Source organism: Mytilus californianus, unplaced genomic scaffold, assembly GCF_021869535.1.
Source record: "Mytilus californianus isolate M0D057914Y unplaced genomic scaffold, xbMytCali1.0.p SCAF_10, whole genome shotgun sequence".
Lineage (NCBI taxonomy): Eukaryota > Metazoa > Mollusca > Bivalvia > Mytilida > Mytilidae > Mytilus > Mytilus californianus.
The window spans coordinates 10,073,496-10,095,490 of NW_026262582.1; the positions used below are offsets into that span (position 1 = coordinate 10,073,496).

General features: G+C 33.0%; 1 protein-coding gene across 2 annotated transcripts in view; it reads left to right on the forward strand.

Moving 5' to 3' along the window:
- LOC127717580 (nuclear hormone receptor E75-like) overlaps positions 1–21,995 on the forward strand; it is a 233,400-nt gene that overhangs the window by 142,455 nt on the left and 68,950 nt on the right. The window contains exon 1 of one of the 2 annotated variants that reach the window (XM_052223281.1): positions 16,894–17,033. The exons of the other annotated variant lie outside the window; for it this stretch is intronic. The gene's annotated coding sequence lies outside the window, so the exon portion shown is untranslated. Of the gene's footprint in view, positions 1–16,893; positions 17,034–21,995 lie in introns of those variants that run through there. 2 annotated transcript variants of the gene reach the window in all.

The window sequence follows — 21,995 nt, forward strand, 5'->3', positions numbered from 1 at the left end:
ATAGGTCAAAGTACGGTCTTCAACACGGAGCCTTGGCTCACACCGAACAGCAAGCTATAAAGGGCCCCAAAAAATGACTAGTGTAAAACCATTCAAACGGGAAAACCAACGGTCTAATCTATATAAAAACGAGAAACGAGATACACTTATGAACCACATCAACAAACGACAACTACTGAACATCAGATTCCTGACTTGGGACAGGTGCAAACAAATGCATTCAAAATGGATTGTTTGTATTGAAAAAAACCCTGAATAATTGTGGTCTTTCAGAGTACTGGCTGTCACAAAGTGTACCATGTTTATGATTCAGCTAAGTGTTTAAACTATATCATTTTTAAAACCGTTCATAATTTTGTAAGATATATATAATAATTGTTGATCTACCATATGATCTGCGAAAGGCATATTGTAATTTTAGATGTATGAATCATAAAATACCAATAGAACAAGGTCGTTTTTGGGGTATCGAACATGATGATCGCATCTGTGATTTATGCAATTTATGTGAATTTGGTGATGAATTCCACTATTTGTTTAAATGTACCTTTTTCTCATGTGCTTTTGCCCTGTAATGTGTATAAAAAGCCAAATACTATTAAATATTGTGAACTTTTTTGTTCTCATGACTACAGTTTAATTGTCAAACTTGCAAAATTTTGTAAAATTGTTATGTCTGTTATTTTAATAAATTTTGTCTGATATAAATTAGAATTGCCTTCCACTGTAAACTTCATTAAGCATGTACTTTATACAACTGTGTATGTAACCATGTCATTCCATTCATCTCATTGTTTTTGTATATATGTTATTGTTGTAATTACTGTTTATATTCACATACCCCTCATTGGGTTTTGAAAAATAAAAGTTTCAAGTTTCAAGTATGAAAGTTTGAGTTGCTGCAATGTGTTTCAGTCCTTCCTGACTACAGACCGTTTTTGTGTAAGCATTTTCATGACAGAACGAGTTTTATTTTGTTTCAACTTTCCTTCAGTGATTTACACGCTGGTTCTTATTATTTGAATATTTGGTATTCTTGTTAATTAACTGGCCTTGAAATTGAGAACTAGTTTTCGAAAAGTCTGACTTTACGTTTGTTGTCCCGTGCTTGAAACGACCATCTTTATCAGGTCGGGCTAATTATATTTCGTCCGTCGGTCTGTTCTACCTTTATTCATTGTTTAACCCCAAACTTATTTACATGTAGTAGCTTTACTCTGAGACTTACTATAAAGATAGATTGGGATTGTTCTTCATATTTGAGTTAGAATTAGATATACTGATTGATATTCCATTCGAGATGCAGCTTGATGCTTGTGGTATGAAACCGATGGGACAGATATTATACTGAACTTCTACCCGAACACTTGAGGTTGTGATTTCTCCTGTAAATTCATTGAATATCCTCGAAAACCTTTTATTGGTACACCGCCAGCTCCTGTTCTGTCTTGTAACGAATCAGATTGTTTCACCTGTTGGTATAAATAGTCCGATACTGTGAAAGTCTTACTATGGTCAAGGTCAAAGGTTAGCATCAAGTTAGTCGTAAGAGCAGACTAGTCACTCTTTATCAACTGTTCGAGAAAGATTCTGGTAGCTAATTATGACTGGATATCTGGGTATTATAACCATCAGATATATAGTTCTTGAATACACAGGTTTAAACCATTTATAAACTGGTGGCATAAACTGGCAAATAATATACCTAGTAAAACTTTAGAATATTCTAAAGACGGGCAAAATTATAGTTGAAGTCCTAGAGCGAAAGCATAGACCGATCCCTAGCCTAGACTTAGACTAAAGGAAAGGTTGTAGGGTTGCTGTTTAATAGATACAAAGTCGTGTTAACGGTCCATAGACCCCGGCTTCGTTTCACTATATATAAATGTTAATATACATGTACATATTATACCAACATCATCAATAAACAACATAAAAAGGGTGGGTATGTCAGTAAACGTAATTGCGAACTGGTGCTACTGATTGTCAAACTATTCAAAAGCTCCAATAAACTCCTTTTTAAATAAGAATCACAATTTACATAAGTTGCATAGACCAGTAAAAGCCGCTTTGCAGGTATATATAAATATATAGGGTCCGGATCCCAGATTTTTGAAAAGGCTATCGTAATTCCATCAGAAGAATTTTTAAACAATATTTTGCTAAAACAATTTTTTTTTTCAAATCAAAGTAGGGGAACCCCTGAATCCGCCACTATGTATATGTCAACCAATCATAATTTACGTATTAGACACAAAACATGTGCTATGGATGGATACTCCATATCTTTGGGGATTTGTTTTAAGCATAAACACAGTTAACACGTGTTTATAGTAAAAATAAAATTTGACCGATGCCAAATGTACATCATGTGACCAACAACTTTAATAGATAGATGGAATATATACTTGGTATACTTTTCCAAAGCACATTTCTACAGAATGTAATATTAATGAAGACAAATATGTTGCTTTTCATATTAACCTTAAATTAATGAAACATTCACTTAAAAAAACTATTAAACATATAGTTTTAAAAACTTCCAAATATAGATAACATTTCAATACTTTACCTCTATAGTAAACTTTAAAATGAGCAGGACTGCAAAAATCATACCGTTATTCAACAAACATGACAAACCCTCATTTCTAGTGTCAGTCTAAGTTCCCAATTTATTGCGATCAACACACTTTGTGAAATTGAACCATACCTATTGGAATGTATTAATTTGTTCTAGACCTGAATATCTCAATTATTTGCCTGTAGACCTCTATTTAACAATCGATCAAGTTATAAATCGTCCACATTCGTGAACAAATGTGAATGCAGTTGACATCTGCTATTTATAATGACATACACTTAATAATACATTGAAAAATGTTACAAAGTATTACTCCCCTTACCATGCTTACATCAGTAAACATCATGTTATACTTTAACATTAACAAAAATTTTTTTGCGAGTTTTTTGTTTCAATCACTGGCCAATCCAAGAGTAGGGTGAATTGCCCATGTGTATTTGCTTCTCTCACCTTGTCAAAATCTGAGAGTTGTCAATTCCTACTGGATATTAAATATGAAAGAATCTAACTTGTTTCACATTTCATAAGTCAAAATGTTACTCAGGCAGACATATTGTTGTTGAAGGCATTTTGATACAAAATTGCAATTTTTTTGGCATCGAAGGACATCGCTAATGCATATGAAATTATTTATATACCCAAAAGACAATACATGATACATCCAACATAATTCATGGTAAACAATGTCCTTCTTAAACATTGTAGGGATATTTACTGAAAATTTGCAAACATCTGTCAAAACTGCGGGTTTCGGATATTTTCAGGCGTTTAAAATATAGTAACAAATTCTTCATTTATTCCTTCGTCTATCAGATTATGTAACAAACTCGATAATTCTATCCGTAGACTTGATACCCTATCAAAGTTCAAACGCTCTTTGTTGAATAATACATACGAAACAAAGACTGTACTTAGTCATTTCGTGTATGGTCCGCGGAAATTCAGTGTAATTTTAACACAGCTGCCTTTCTTAATAACGACCTTTTTGAATCAAATATAATACAGAGTCCATATTGTGCCTGTGGCGCTCCACGTGAGGATATATTTCATTTCTTCTTTGATTGCAATAAATACACCGATATAAGGAACGATCTTTTAACTAACATTCATCGTTTTCAAGTGACAACAAATCTCACAGAGTTGCTCACAGATGGTAGCCAAAATTCAACATACGAGGAAAACTGTGAAAGTCTTCAAATTTATAAAAAAAAAATCAAAACAATTCCTCGTAATATAATCTAATAAGATAGAAACAAACAAAATCCCCGTGTCCACAGAATTTCATTTATTTATTTTCATCGTTTTATTTTATTTTCTATTTTTTCTTATTTCTATTTTTTTTTTTTTCTTGTTCTCAATTCTCTTTTCTTTTTCTCTCTTTTTTGTTAACTGTGAGGGGCCTTATTTCAGACTTTGTGCAAATGTATCATTTTACTGATACCTTTAAGATAGATTTACTGAAATGTGCATGCTCTGTATAATTGTAATTGTGATATTATGTAAAGGAGAAGACTCATAAGTTAGTAAAACATGTGTCCGATCCTATTTGTCTCGAGCAAATACAATCGTTATAAACTAAATCTGGCCCTTCGCCTTTGGTATTTGATGCTACTCATTTGTGTCCTTTTTAAAGTTAAAAATGTATACCACTCTTTTTGAAAATAGTGTCATGAATGTTTTAAGTTTTATATTAACAGTAAATTTACAGAAAAGTAACATAGCAATAAAAACGGAGATAATTCAACCTTTTTCTATTTGCAATAACGACCTCATGTTCTAACTGAGCATTTTTTATCTATTTGCAATAACGACCTCATGTTCTAACTGAGCATTTTTTATCTATTTGCAATAACGACCTCATGTTCTAACTGAGCATTTTTTATGTACAGCATCTTGTTCCATTTGGATGACTCTTTGGTCCATCTCTAAATGTGCTATTCTGAGAATAACTTCGTTTTCCAAATCCGTTTTTGTACAGAAGTTTCCACCTCCAATCCAGCCTCTTGTATGAGAATCAGGGCTTGCATTTCAGTAAGAACAATTTTTCTCTGGCAGTTTATGCTTTGGTACAATTCCATCGTGATGTATTAAATAAAATTCTTGATTTGTAGCAATACCGAATATTTAAGCAAGCCAACTTTTGGCATCGAACTTAACAGGGTAGGAAACCTACGCTCATACGGCGTTTTGTACACGTAAAATAGCGACCGAAACACACGGATCGGATTATAACCTCTATCGTACAGACGAATATTTCATGATTGAGTAAATTCTTATAAAAAAAATGTTTATTTCGTATAATATTGGTAAACAAATAAAGAATTAATGAATAAACATTTAAATATTTTAAGTCCGTTATTTAGGCTTTGGTATTTTCCGGAATATTGCAAAATTAAATACACGCATATTGATAATCAATAATTTCCGAAAATAAGTACTAGCGAAAAAAGAATATATACAGTACATTTAACTCATGTTGTAATATTATCTTGCGGTTTCATTCGTACTGTTTAGGGTCTGATGCTCTCTACACTTTATGTTTCGGAAGTCAAACTCAGTTAGGTCTCTATCATTGCGTGATGAAAGTGATTCAAAAACCACTTGTCGTTGGTATTGAAATTTGTTACCGTACCATAAGATTTTTCTCAAAATTATATGTCGGTGTATTTCTACTTTTTTTATGAAATATATGTGAGTCTTTGATCGTACACTTGCAGTAATTATACATTCGCACGCTTTAAACATAAATAAACAAGTGTCACGTGTATATAGTGATTACCGGGTAGAATACCAGAGTATATACCTGAATATTGTAAGAATGTCCATAGTCTTCTTGTATCTTGAGAAGTCGATAATGATACCAATATGCAGACTTTGCTCGGGCTGTATATACTGTGCGTCGTTCATTGCACTGTTCTGCATGTACACTACTCAACCGATGCTCCAATTGACACTGCCTGGTTTAATCCAATCTCTATCACACATCTGGTTAACCTATGCTGAGTATAGCCTGTGCACCCTGTTCTGATAGCTGTCTGTGTGCTGTACCTATGTTCATGTCTCCCGGTGGATACGTTCAACTTCGAACTGTTTTACTAAAATAATCCCTACATTCTTATTAAGGTTTTTTTCAGAATCTACTATTTCAATGATTAATTACCTTCTCCTTTATTTTGATTGTGTTGCCTATCTATCAAGCAACCCCCTTAAACATACAGTACATCACGTTTAAAGTATTGGACCAAACCATTTAATTTTGACGATACTAAATTCCTAGATTTTTTTGTACAACATCATAAACCAATATTGCAAAAAGTTTGAATAATAGCCCCCAACTAATAGGCAGAATATTCCTGGGTTTGTCAACCATAACCTATATTCTGATTTTAAATATTGTAAATTTTAATAGCAAAAACAACTAACTAAAGACACCAGTCTTATAATTGTGTACGCCAGACGCGAGTTTCGTCTACACAAGATTCATCAGTGACGCTCGAGTAAAAAAGGGCATAAAGGAAAATAATGCATCAATGCAACAAACTCAAATCGAAAGTAGAAAAAAAGATCAATATTCAAACAAAACGATTCCATTTTACAACGTTTTGACTTTATATAACTTTATAAAAGGAATATTCAATTAGAGACAATAAAATAATACAACCAGTGAAGTAATTTTAGCAATTTACCAACGCTTCCAACAAATGCATCTCCGCATTTTGCTCAATCTAGCTGATAATGAGCCAAAATTTGCCAAAGTTAGACCCAATCAGAGCTGATGTGTTGTAATTGACATTTTGAACTATTACAGTTTCTTTACTCGGGGTAAAACTGGATTTACAGATTTAAAGAATCATTTCTGATGGAACTTCTTATATTAACAATTGACGACGTAGCTAATCACAAACGGAGTCCATGAAATTTTGACCATATAAACTAAACCAATATTTTCAAAACATGTTTTGCAACCATTTTGCCTAAGAACTGTTCACCTATGGACAACTCAAGATGAGCTGTTATGAGTTTTCTCCTACATCGCAAGAACTTAAATATAACGCCATCGTCAGACGGACACAAAACTTAAAATAGCATAGGATAACAAAGAACAACGATTCCTTCGTTTTAGTTACAAATGAAACATTTTCAGAACCCCATCTGAAGACATAAACTCATTATACGACTTTCTATGAGTGTCCATTTCACTTTCTAAAATAAGTGTCTAGCTTCCTGCTATTCGATATACACAAATGTACCGTCCAATAACATCACTTCAACCTCTCTGGTCGATATTTGATTATAAGAGGTTTGCGAAGGTCATCCCAGCCCCATCCACCTTCTGCGCTTTTTTGTATGAGGATGGACCGGTTGTCTTAACAATGACGTTTGCATCTGAGGTCGTGGCGGTGTTTCTGGTCAGTTTAAGTACTGTCCTCCACAACTAAGTTAACTATTGGGACAATCGGTATTATTGCATTCAACACTGAGGTAGATTAAAAGTCGTTATAATTGTCGAATTATGTCTCAGTACATTACATGTAAATAATTACAACCTAACTTAACAGCTTGTACTGGAGTCAATTAGGTCAGCTTGGCACTGATTCGAAACATACATTGTCCATGACTTCTGATAATGAGAATTGTGCTTTTGATATAGAAAAGCAGGGCACTCTAGGAATATTTTGTCATTTGATGATGTGTCTTCAGCAAATCCATTAAATCATGATTCCTCTTCGGGACCGTGACTGGGTTGGCGCTGGTCAGTGTGCCCACAACTTGACCTTCATCTGTCGTCTTCTACGGTTTGTCAAGGCTTTGTTCTCTTTTCCGATGTCTATAGGAACCTGTTTTCTAGCTTGTGCTTCATAAAGATCTGTTTAGTTAAACAATATTTAACTGATGTTTACAGTTTGTTCTTATGTTGTACTGCTACACCATTGTTCCATGTTAGACGAGTTTTGAATGCTCACAAACATGTTTAAGCCCGTCACATTCTATATGTTCCAGATATTCAGTGGTTTTCGTTAGTTGTTGTCTGTCATATTTATGTTTCGTGTTTTATTTGTCATACATCTGGCCGTTACTTTTTTCTCTTTGAAATGTTTTGTCATGTCGGACCTTTTATAGTTGATTGTACGGTATAGGGTTTTCTCATTGTTTAAGGCCGTGCAGTGAAATCCGCTTCGTTGGTAATCATACCACACCTTCCCTTTTCTTATTGGCATAGTGAAAACTAGACTCTGAAATGTTTCCTTTTCTTTCTTCTCTGTCGCCCATTAGAGCGTGTGGGTTTCATACAATTAATTCTTTGCAATCAAAATTTCAAACAATGACACCTCAGATCCTCTCTTTTTCTGAGTGTTACATTTTGTTTTCACCATTTCTGTAAAAAAAAAAAGAAGAACGCAATGACTTGCAGTGACCTTTTCTTATTTTCATATGAGTCGGAGTTTCTTCATACACTTGTAAAAACCAAAAAGGTAGATTATTTAATTTCACATAAGGTGTATTGATGATGTTCTTTCCATTAACAATTACTGAAAAAAAACAGAAATTTTCGTTGGGATTTAATTTCGTTAATTTCGTGGATAACAATTATCCATGAAATTAAAACCCCAACGAAAATTTAGCTGTAGGTTTACCAAAACTGAATTTAAAATAGGTAAATATTTACATTATTTAATCAGACAAAATCATATTGACATTGTATAAATGATGAACATAAATGCATACAATGAAAATAGAAGCTTAATTGATTAAACCAAAACAATAAAATGTTTTCTTTCAATCTGGTGATAATCCTAATCTTTTGTTTGTACAATAATAAATCTGACATGATCAAAAAGTTTAAACTGTCAACCAATGTCATTTAACAGTCTAATGCGTCTGTAATGATCGCAAGCCGATATTCATTTATTACACAATCATTGTACTTGGATAAAATATCAGAGGCGTGTAAAAGCAAGTTAGTGTGTGCAGGTTTGATTGCACTAATCCGAAGATCGACGGTTACTTCTTCAACAGGTAGACCTTTTTCCAGCTGAGTAGACACTTGATCGTGTTCAGTTTTGACTGCTGTATCCCAATTATTGTCACAATAACCTTTATTATCTGTTTGGGTTGCTTACCCAATTTCAATATCACGGAATTATAAACAACTGTCATATAAGTGGGGGGTTTAGCTAGCTAAAATCAGGTTTAACGCATCATTTTCTTCAAAAAATGCATGTTCCAAGTCATGAATATGGCAGTTGTTTTTCGCTTGTTGCGTTGATTGATAGCGTTTGATTTTGTCAGTCTTTATGGACTTCCTCTTTTTTGAATTTGCTTTGGAGTTCAGTAATTTTGTTATAATCTTTTCATGAACTTGTTCCAGTTTAAATGTTTATGATAATACTTTTTCTGGTACAAAACATTTCATGCTCTTCATAATTCTAACAAAGTAGTAGGCTTCCTCCATGCGTTTTTGAAGGTCTCGTGCCCATTTGTTTTGCGGAATTACATTAATATGGTATCTCCGTCCTAAGGTCCAAGGTGTGGCAACCTCGAGACCTAACATCTTGGTGTTAGGCGTACATCCAGTTGTCACATGTTGTGGAGATCTATTGGCTATCATTTCGATAAGCAGTAGGCAATCCTTATTGCAATACTATTAACATAATCGGTCAACATTTTGCCAAGGTTTCATTAAATCTATCGACTATTCCGTCACTCAACGTATGATAGGGCGTGGTTCTAGTTTTGTTAATCCGTAGTAACTGACACATTTGCTTTAATAATTCACTCTCGATCTGCGAGACTCGGTCAGAGTGAACGGCACTAGGCACGCCAAAACGAATGATTACCTCTGTTACTAGGATTTTGGCTACGACTGACACATTTATGTGTGGCATTAGGCAGCTTTCAGTCAATTTTATGTGATAATAGATTATGCCAAGGATATAGCTTTGTCCTTTCTCTGTTTCGGGTAATTCTCCCAAGACATATATTGCAATCCTTTCCTTTGGGTAACTACACTTATGAAGTTGCATTGCAGGCCGTTGTCGTTTATTCGGACTTTTCCGTATAAAACTGACTTCACAACCGGCTATATAAGCCTCTATATCCTGTAGTAAACCAGGCCTGTAAAACCTATTTTGATTCTAGATTGTGTTTTCACGACACATACATGTAGGTGAAATGACGTCTTTTCAGTATAACACTGCTTAAATATTCGACATCTTTCTGTGAGGGATACTAACACTCATCTTGTGTTGCTGTTTTTGTGCGATTTGTATCCAATCCTGAATTTTCAGGTCATCGAACGGCAAAAAAGCTTTTTTTTTTAAAACAACATAATGGAACTCCCTTAAGCTTTTCACAAGATACGCTAATGTACCTCTAATACTTACTATTTGTACGTGTTTGTTTTTTTCTTGAAACTGGTTGAGTGCTTTTTCCAAATCGTCTTTCATGACACCATCAACTTTTTCTGACTTTAATGGCACTGCAAAGACAAGATGTTTGATAAAGTGCATAACGGACAAAAGATTTTCTATCAGGAATAACACCGCTAATTCATAGCCTCTTTGCTTTATATGTTAAATTCAGAATTTCAAGCATTCACATCTATTTTGTCTTAAATAAAGCGAAAGTCATTACATGTAGAAACTATACTTAATCAAGACTTGTGTTGAAAAATTCAACATACCCTTAATTGCATATGAGACCGCACTGGTTCCCGGAAGTTGGTTAGTACAAAAACAGGTACTTCTGATCTGGACAATAGGGCAAATATGCCCTCCTATTTTAATTTTAAGCATTCACTAGATACCAAAATTAACCAAATATTTTACATATTGACAAAATTACAACGATGCGTAAGAACTATTTTATTTAAAATATGTACTACTTTTGTTTATGTTCTTTCTGACCGGGACAAATTTGTGATGCTAAACCTTTGATAAAACCGAAATTGCTATATTGACTTTTGCTGTACTTAATTTCATTCTATGATCTATGTCTAGCTTAGAAAAAACACAAAAAACTTTTGTCCAAACACTATTTCACTGAAATCAGTCTCAAATTAGACTGGTAGTACCATATGCGTTATACAACCAAAACTGCATATGGATCATAATAGTGACCAAAATGAGATTCTTTTCATTATAACCAGTTCCAATTTCGTAATATCTACTTAAATAACAATGTTATTACCTATATGTCTTATCTTTATAAGTGATTGTTCATCGACTTGAAAAATAGTAGTCCAAACATAACATACAATCAATTATTTTTCCTCTTTTTTTCTGGAAATTGGAAAAGGGGTGCTTTCTGTCATAAAACATACTTATATGTAATAACATGGATCAACAAGAGCAATTCATGTATGATACGTTCTAAACTAGTTGAAAATTGCTTGTTACTGAGATTTTAGAATTCTTATATAAGTATATATCAAATTTTAAGTCATAAAATGATACAATAAGAAACCAAATAAACATGAAAACCCGCAATATAATTTGACCAAAAGCTATCTTTTTACTATAAAACATAGTATACATGGTTCATTGATTTCAGTCAAAAATAACTTGCTAACATCGAAAATTCAGGTTAAGTCTTAACTGTATGTATACTAAATAGCCAAAATAGCAGCTACAGGGCTTTAATAAGACACGAACATAATTTTTCATACAACAAAGTTGCTGTAACATGATATCTAATAACAGATGTTACCAAATTTCATTGTGATTGGTTTAATTTCTAAAATTGGAATTTCACATGCTTTTCAGTATTAAAATAACAGCTTTTATTCATAGCCCCATTGCTTTCTATGTTAAATTCTGCAACTTCAAGAATTCACATTTATTTTGTCTTACAAAGTTAAAAAAAACGACAGTCATTACATGTCAAAACTGTACTTAATCCTGACTTGAAAAAATTGAACATTCCTTTAATTGCATATTAGAGTGCACTGGTTCCCGGAAGTTGAATAGTACAAAAACAGGTACTTTTGATCTGAGCAATAGGGCAAACATGCCCTCTTATTTCAATTTCATATAATTTTTTTATTATTCAAAAGAAATGTATGTTCTTTCTGACCGAGCCAAATTAGTGTTTCTATACCACAACGACGATATAACGACGACCAAATATAAAAAGAAAATCAAAGTGAAGGAAAATATGAAATTAGTAGAAGAAAGTCCGAACAAACCAACAGAAAATGTATGAAATACGTTAAAACGATACAACAAAGTACATGTACTCTACAGTTTTTAACATTAATGATAAAAGATTCACACATAGATGTCCTCCTAATATAGACCACAAATTAAGAGAGATCGTTAACCAACTCCAATTGTTTAGAAATTACACGAGCAGCAATACAGAACCAAGATAAAGACAAAAATCATGTTAGAAGATTGGGAGTAAAACCTTATTGTACAGAGTGCGCAGTATTTTATCAGGTACGCTAAGACCAACAGATCAATCAGCTAGAATTGGCCATTCCTGTATGTTCTTAATCTGTTCTTCATTGGTGGCTATCTCTAAATCGGTGACGACGCGGTAAAAGGAAGTTCATTTTCTTTGCAAAAAGTGTGAACTTTTAAGACTTTAACTTTCGGCCAGCCTCTTTATCCGATGGAATATCTAACGCAAATTATGAAACATCTCATCAAAGGATTTTCCAACTACAATAACATCATCCAGATAAACTAGGAATATACTCTATTTTTATGCCTGAACAAATAGTATCTGATGGAATTGAAACAGTCCTCGTCGGTTGGCAATTACCGTTTTCGGACGGTCTTCCTCTGTTACTTCGAAATGCCAGTATCTCGAAGAAAGGTTTACAAATCGAGAACCATTTTCTTTTCGGACAGTTGGTTTAATGAGTCGTCGATGGGGTTAAAGGGAAGCACCTTTCATTGTTAACTCGTTTACCGTACGATAATCTACGCAAGAGTATGTAGTTTTTTTCAGTTTAAAAAGTAAACTATTTTTCGTATTTGCATCCATTGTGGTATGGCCCTGATAATGTTTGATATAATTGTCACATGACGTTAAGCAGTCAACAATCAATCAACGAAACGAAAATTTCTTATGTGACAAATACAACCTCCCTTAATTTTTGGTTCTTGTCTTTTTTCATGATTTTGATTTTCTTCGCCATCACATAACCTTTTGTGCATTGGTTTGAGAAACATCAACAATAAATTACTATTAAGATGTATGATGGATTAGTGTTCTATGCCGCCTGTCTCCGTTGGATTCAGTTTTAGAGCAAGTAGTGTATCGTATCTTGCTCCGTAAGATTTTTTCGAATAAAATCAAGTATTTATGAATAAATCTTAAGATTATGATGTACTATTATGGTAAATCCCTGTCATTTTTATGTTGAATATTATATGATATAAATCAGCGAATTCACTGTGGTGCATTCATGTGTAATGGTTTGTATCTTCATGTGTAATGGTTTGTATCAATATGTTTGTATAGTGTTAAGATTCAGATATTGTTTACACCAAAGATACAGTATAATTATATAGTTTGTATTCAAAGGAATGTACTCTACATTTTGCTGTCGATGTCATACTTCCAACATTTTATTTGGAAAGGAGGTAACTAGTCATGGAACAGCAGTACTCAATGTTGTATGAGTAATCCTTTATTCCATAATATAAACTAGAAAGTGTGTTTATAATACACCATATCGCATTTCTATGTTCAGTTCTCTCTGGGCACTACGGCTCCCTCCACCAATAAAAATTGACCGCCACGAAATAGCACAATAGTTGCATAAAACATCAATCAATCATCACCAAAGTTAATATTCCTGATGATCCCCAAAATAAGTCAAATGTGCAACACGTGTTCAACATAAGATAAAGTACATTATATACACAAATAACATCATTCACATATCATTATTTACACCAAGATGTCGTTAAATAAAATTGGATACCATACATTTATCTTGCTTTTCAATAACATAAGATCAAATTGCTGAAAGACCCACCCTCTAGATTATTGACAGATATCATTCTGGATTGACAATAACATCTTGGTGAAAATTAGATACGCCCATTCGGGCTAACGTCTTCAAGGTGTATAGATCTAATGCTTACAAAATATGCTACAACAAGCAAAGTGTTCCGAGACTACTCGATACAAAATATGGCATAAAATTGAAAAAGTTCACATCATAACGAACAAATGAACTCAGTTTCATGTGGATGTGCCCACAACTCCATGGTATCTACCTTGAACAAAGAATTAAACATTATAGTGTACTAGATTAACACTACTATATTTCCATGGTCAGTAAGCCGTAAAATCAGTGTAAAAAACTTAATCAGACATTAGATCAGAAAACATAAGCGTCCTACATGTATATATATTAATCACCATCTGCAGGATTTTTCAATGGCGTTGAATAAAATTTGTTCGTATGGTTAAAAAAATCAAGTTTTACAAGTTAAACATTTCCATATGAAATAACAAAAGAGGCGGGTGATACAAGGAGACATGCAAAGCTCACAAGTCGAATAGAAACTGACAACGTCATGGCAAAAAAAAAACGACAGCCAAACAGACAAACAAGTCCAAAAAACACTATGCATTATCTCATTTTAGAACTTTCTAGATCTTTATGTATTCATGTAACTTTGTTTTAGAGAGAGAGAGAAAAAAATTAACCACAGGAACTTGACACAATTGTCCCATTCTTGTTTAATTTGTGAGATTAATAAAATGTCTGTTGTATTTATTGAGTAAACCCCTGAGGGTTCACGCATATATAGTAATTGATGCTGTAGTTTTTCGGAATACCGGAAGACTCTAATGTCTTTTCGGAATACATCTGTTCTTTTTTATGGCCAACTGCATAATAGGTAATTAATTGATCTAATGAATATTCACTGGCGTTTTGCAGTTGTTATAGGGTAAAGTGTTTATCGAGACTGATTGATAGCATACATCAGTAGTTAATTAATTAGAGATGCATGTGTGAAGTTTCTGAAATTCACATTGGCGATGAGATTTTAAGCGAAACCGTTAAAGTTACCGTCAATGGAGAGGGCGTTTTTAGGATTAAAAAAAATAGCCATTTTAGCACAATTAAATTAGAGTGCAGTCCATTTAAGTAGCTATGAAAATTCTACGTCCAGGAAAGCGGCGTGTAGGAAAACATTATATAATTACACTTCTGTAAATTAGAATTACATAGGTGGAATTACTTTTTATTTTACTTAATGGAGTTACCATAATCGTTATATATAGAGGAATATTTTAGGAAAAAATATATATTCTTAACCGTCATCAAAGTAGAAACAAAACTGAATTAAGTACGGCCACGAAAGCCGTACGGTTGCCTATTGCAGTTTATAATTCTATTGTGGTGCACAATTTACAATTCTATTGTGGTGCACAGTTTATAATTCTATTGTGGTGTCCTGGTGTACTGTCGTAAATTCATGGGAGGTGTCCGTTGTTATTTTGTGGTTTATATGTTGTAATGTACTATTATATTATCTATTTATGTATTTCTCTGTCCTGAGTGTTCTTGTGTTTATTTGTACTGTAATTCCTGTCACATAATGTTGTCATTTTAGCAGTATTTTTAACGTTGCCATATAAGCGAAAGGTTTGGCTAGCCATTTTAACCAGGTTCAACCCACCATTTTTTTATGAAAATGTCCTGTACCAAGTCAGGAATGTGGAGGTTGTTATCAAATAGTCCGTTTCTATGTATGTTGGCGTTTGTTTTTGTAGCGTTTCAGTGTTTCTGTTGTTCCGTTGTTTTCCTCTTATAGTTTTCCCTCAGTTTTAGTTTTTGACCCGGATTTGTTTTCGCTTAATCGATTTATGACTATTAAACAGGGGGTATACTACTGTTGCCTTTACTTAACATCCACTTCATTTGAACTCTGGTGGATCGTTGTCTCATTGACAGTCATACTACATCTCCTTATGTTTTGTTTTTTATTAATCTTATGAAAACGAATGACAGTTAACTTAGGAACTTTAGACGAAATCTAAAAGGCAACCTTTGTGTGTGTTACATAAGAGACATATTAAGCGGAATTATATGTCTCTGGTTAAATGCAAAAATATGTCATATCAAAACAATTTTTTAATGAAAAAAATATTCTATAGATATAAAACGATTTACGGACACTGGGTGATATTCTTTGGCGTGAGGCGATGACTTTCTATTTATCTAAAATTTATGGCCATTGCAATTAAAAAGAAGAGGTTTGATATATTCCTCGATGTTTGGCATCAAAACTATTGTTAATTACTACCGGTATGTGTTTTGTGAGAATAGATTAGCAATTGTTTAAGTACTTATAATACCAGGGAAATTAATATTATTTAGTTATGATTATTTTATCAAACTAGAGATCCGTTTGTCATTTTTTTTAATTATTAAATGTGCGAGTTTTTCAAGGGACACCTGTGTCGACTACCCTCTCCAAAAAAATATATTTAACAATGGCAAAGTCAATTCTTTTGTTTTTGGTACGTGTATGTGAAACACCTCCCCACAAACAAATAACCATGATTAATGTCAGTTAAATTTCTTCACATTTGAATTTCGACTTTAGCCAGAAAACTAACTTTTAATTTCAAAAACAGCACCTCAGAATTGAATATCCAGAGAGGGGCTCCTATTTAGAATGTTGAAATGTTACTTTGCTGGAGAGAAAGAATATTTTGACCCACATCGAACAACAGTTACACTGATCGTTTATGTCAAACAGGCATTTAGGTTCACGATTGCATTTCTTTTTTAAAGAAAACAACTTGTATTGACTATTTAGTTGTAGATATTGATCTTTTAGTTGTTGGTATTTACCTTTTATTTACTGGTATTGACCTCTGTTTTGTTGGTAGTGACCTCTATTTTGTTGTTATTGACCTTTAATTTGTTGATTTTGACTTTTGTATTTGCTGAAATTGACTATCACTTCCCCCTTTACCGTCAACATAACAAAAGACAATGACATACAGGGTTCAATGATTATGTAACTGTCTGATTACATGTAAACTTTGTCTGTGTCGTTTGGATCAATCCGGAGTTGCAGACGATTTATTGATTCAACTTTTTGTCTATTAACTAGGTCAGAATGTACGAGTATTCTTTGGGGGGAGAATATATCAAGAGAAATTTCCCGAAAACTCAGTATTTATCTTTATTATGTTTGTGCAGTTTATGTTCCTTTTGATATAAATAGTTAGTTAACAGATATGTTTATTTCGTAAAAGGTGCATAAACTTGTGTATTTAAATAGATACACATATTATGTATCTAACCTAGCTGTCGTTAAATCTAGAACATAGTGCAACTATATAGAGGTCATTCCCGTGTGCAGCTAGCAGACGATGATTACGTAATGTCAAGACGACAAGCTTGATTTATTGAAAAATGGCTGATCTGAATGTTTGCAACTTTGTCTGAGAATAGGAAGTTATTGTAAGTATATAACTTACATTTAATTCTTATCTTATATTATTTATAAATATGCATACATTAATATGTTTTATGAATAGCATATGTGCGATGTATTGAACGATTAACTGCTTTCATAAATTTTCAGGTAAACTTCAATCTTTTCTATGTTAAATTGCAAAGAAATTGTGGTATGATATGATTATCAGCTAGTACCCTAGTTATAACTGAAAGTTGAGTTTGCTAACTTCCAACACGATCTAGTTCTTCCCAGGTTGATAATTGAAAAAGAGTCAAAGAATTTGATATTCCACAGCTGTATTAAGTAATTTGCATTGACTTAATTTTTTGGGGTTTTTTTCTGTCCAAAGCAGGTCATTTATATTGTGCCCTAATTTAATGACCTTCTATTTGAAATCAAGTTGACATATAACGGACAGTTAGGTTAAATAGTTCTAAAGGGTGTACTATATTGTGTTGACTTATATGCACCTGAAGTTATGTTGACCTGAATGGGGTGAATTACTTGGAAGTCAGGTGTTCTATTTTTAGGCTGTTTACCGTTTGCGTAGGTGAAGAGCATTGGCTGTTTATATATATTTAGATTTTATATTCTTGGTAACTTTCTACATTAATGTGTTTGTATTATTATTTACACAAGTATGTCATTAAAGGAAATTGGATAGCCATGCATGTACATAAAATGAATGTGTATATCTCACTTGAAATACATATTTAAATATTATATAATATATAAATGCAACATTGAGTGTCGATATTAATCACTGTTCGGAAATTTGAGTCGTAACTTTTCAAGGTCTGATAGATTTAAAAAGAGTTTATATATGTATTTGACAGTTTTAAAAAGAACATATTTCGTTTATCTTTGATTTCTTAGAATTATTTATGTGTTTGTTCTATCTACTGTATTGCTATATGGTATGTTCTTCCGAAAATCTAATCTGTTCTAAGGCACCATGCAACCATTTAACTTTGTGGGTGAGTGGGGCATTTTTTTAGAATATATTATATGTTTAGATTTTTTTAAACAATATTTGAGGAGAAAAATGTTAAAAAATAGTTTGACTCCCTTGAAAATTGAAAAAAATAAAAATAAATACACATTGAGCTTAACAATTCTGTTGTACCTATATGTTTTTGAAACAATATTTTGTTTAACGTCGAAAATAGTTTTGTCGACCAGAGAGAAGAAAAAAACCACACAATATCCCCACTTTGTATTCCTAAATGCAATGTTTTATGGGTTGTGTTGATATGTTATGGTTTACTGGGATTGTTACACAATGTACATTGTATCGAATACCAGTTGACAAATTCCACCCAGCTGTTAGTTCAAATAATTGCGTAAATTATTTTTACATATCCAGAAATCAACGCCACTTTGCTTATTAAAGAAATCGTATACGGGTCACGGAAATTATATTGAAATGATAGGGAATTTAGAAAAAATGTCTGTTTTAACTTTGATTTAAGTGATAGACAGGTTGCCGGGGCAGAAAATAAATATACACAACAATATACACCATTTAAACGAAATATAATGACTGGCGTTGCAAAAATCAAGGTTCCTGAGCTATTTAAAAAATCGAAGCGAGAGGCTTTTAACATTGCAGTATAAAATACAGGCTAAAATGGCTGAAACGTCAAATTTGCAAACTTCGTGTTGAAAATTGGCTAAAAGGTCATTAGAAATACAGGTTGCTGGGGTGAAACTTGAAACTTGAATGTCCAAAGAATAAGCAAGTCCAAACCTTGTTTGTGTAGTCGTTGAACTCTAGGTTCCCACGTAAAGTTAAAATGCCTCTATTTCAAGAAGAATCAACTCACGAAAACACGAAAATATCACTACATTCGCGTTCATTGTTTTGATTTTGACCGCCTGACAACTTTACGGAAATATCAGAGTGATTATAAACAAGGACTCTGTGACGGGCAACTTATAATATCCGTGTTTTAAAGATTTTAATGATATCAAGCCAGTCCAGTTCAAACTATTATCACGTGGTACAATTCTCATTTACATATTATGAATATTAATTAGCAAAAGTACTACTAATTTCTGGCTATGAATTTTGGTATTCATTGTATCAAGTGAAATTCACGGAAATGTCCGGTTAAGATTTCTTTTGATTGTTTGTGTCGTTTGTTTGCTATCCCACTGACATTTACCTTATATCTCTTTTTAATTATATTTTTCAAAGAAAACTACCTGATCATTACATACATTATTTGATTGTAAACATCTCTTAGACAATATTATTTAATATATATAAAATAAGATGTAGTATGATATAGCTAATGAGACAACTCTCCACGAAATACCAAATGATGTAGAAGTTGTGCATTTACATCGTCGAGGCCTTAACGTTAATGAGACATCTTTATAGCTTCTTTTAATTCATATCTTCATTCAATTTGAATCACAAATTTGATTTGTTTATCTTTATCACTTCAAATGTATATTTTGTGAATTGAAAGAACAACGCCATTAGGAAGGAACTTAACAACACAGCTTCGATCATCAACAATTACCGACCATCATAGTGTATTTATTGATAGTTGGTATGCTTCTTTTTGAAAGTTTTAGACATTCTTCACTTTGGAATACGTTATGGGACGACAATTTGATTTTCGTTGGTGAAGAAAGGGGGCAGGGGAGAGATTTTGAAAATAAATACATGTATCCTAGCCTGGTTAGAGGTGAAAATAAATACATGTATCCTAGCCTGGTTAGAGGTGAAAATAAATACATGTATCCTAGCCTGGTTAGAGGTGAAAATAAATAACCTTGCAGAGAGGATGAAAATGAATATTCTGCAACACAAAATGCAGGAAACAATTGTGTATACAAAAGTGAAAATAAATAATCAATCCAAAAGAAACCGGCCTGTCCCCTCCCCCAGAATATCAAATGGTCGTCCCCTAATGTAGCTGTAATGCCTGTGCATTACATAATTTGACATGCTATCATACCATTTTAATTAGGAGATTAATTTTAGAAAGTATTATAATATTATAACAAATAATAGTGCATGAAAAGGGATCATTATAAATATGATTAAAACCAATAATACCACACAGTACAACAGACCATATCAACCCTCAACATCCAACTCCTTCGAAAAAAAAAAAAAACAGATATTCTTTATGTGACTCTCCCAAGTCAGGAGTTTGTAGTTCAGTAGTTGTCGTTGGTTCATGTCTGTCATATTTGTTTTTCTGAAATTATTTTGTTATAGGTTAGGCCGTTAGCTTTCTTAATTATTTTTCCTGTCGGGGACCTTTAATATTCGACTATACGGTATGGGTTTTTTTCATTGTTGAAGGCCGTACGGTTTCCTATAATTGCTTACATCCACTTCATTTGAACTTTGGTGGATAGTTGTCTCATTGGCAATCATACCACGTATGTTTTTTTTATATTAAACAGATTTGTGTGTGTAATAACCTTACTTTTTGCCTATCGAGACCACATATATGTCGTAAAACTAAAACGCAATTAAACAACTTTTTGTTTTTAAATGCGACTACCTAAGCTTAAGGCTCAGTTTATTTTTAGGGACAACTGTCTGTGTAAAAGTATGCCATTGAACTAGTTATTCATATAATTACTTGTACATAAAATTTCTGTTGACACAGAGATATGTCTCGCATTTTTGTACTTTTTATTGTAAAATGCAAATGGTTAAATTAAAATGGTAATATCTAAACATGTAAACTATGCAAAACGTTCAAAGTCACGTAGCCATGACCGAGGGAACATGGCCAAATAATCTCCGCGGAAATAAAAGGATCCAATGTTAATATAACAGCATACCAAATATTAATTTGAAACATCTTTTCGCTGATAATTTTAATTCAAGGATTACCATGATTTCTTGTATATTGAACATCTACATGTATACCACGTCCTATAATTTTGTGAACTTTAATCCTAATGAATGTCTTCTGCTATGTAATTTGAATGACTTGAAACGGAGTTTCATTGGCATTTTTCTGCAAACGTACATGTAGACCAGTAGCGTCCATCTTCGTTTGCAACCTAATTCTAAAAGGATGGAGGAAATGTCGCCGCTTATTAGATATTTTCTGCAAGGGTATATTGTTGATCCATGCTTTTTATTTATGAATGTACAAACTATATTAAAATCATGTTTATTTAATGCTTTTTTCGCGTTTATATATTGCGATCGTCTTAAATTATGATAGTTACATGTATTTGTGGTGTTTTGTGTATTCTTACTAGCATTTCATCTACGCGATTCTAATTTCAAAACGACATAGCCCCAAGGATGGAAGGGACAATTAAGGTTTAATTGGGGTATAGAAATATGGTCATCCCTGGACTTTTCCCGTCGGTCAGCTGATAACTCTTTATAAAGTTTGTCGTGCGTTTGGCCATTTGGAATGTATAGATACGCAGCAACGTCCGTCCCAAATGGTGACGTTTAATCCGATCCTCCTATTTGTTTAATGCCAAGCTCCCTGCACGTTGTAGAACCATTGGCACAACTCTCTGAAGGATCCGTAGATGGCCTGGTACGCCCCTATAAACATAGTATTACCTCATTTTCCAGTGACAGTTTGAATTTCCTCCCTTTGATACCGGCCAACCTACCTTACAGAATATACCGTATGTATTTATTATTAATTTGTTCTCGTCCTTAATATTCGTGTAATATTTGCCACTGGACTTAACAATTAATTAATCTAAACGTCATTATTATTATCATAATGTAGCGTATATGTGTGTATATGTGTGTATGTATATGTGTGTATGTCTTGATATATAACTATCAATTTTAACCTGCAGGTCTCTAATCGATCAAATAAAATCTTGTAAACTGTATATTTGTTTTGGTGTTTTTGGGTTTCTTGCCCTAGTTCATGAACCCTTTTACTATTAAGTTTTGAAACAAACAAATTATTGAAATTTCAGAAGAATAAGTGTTCATATTTTTTGTT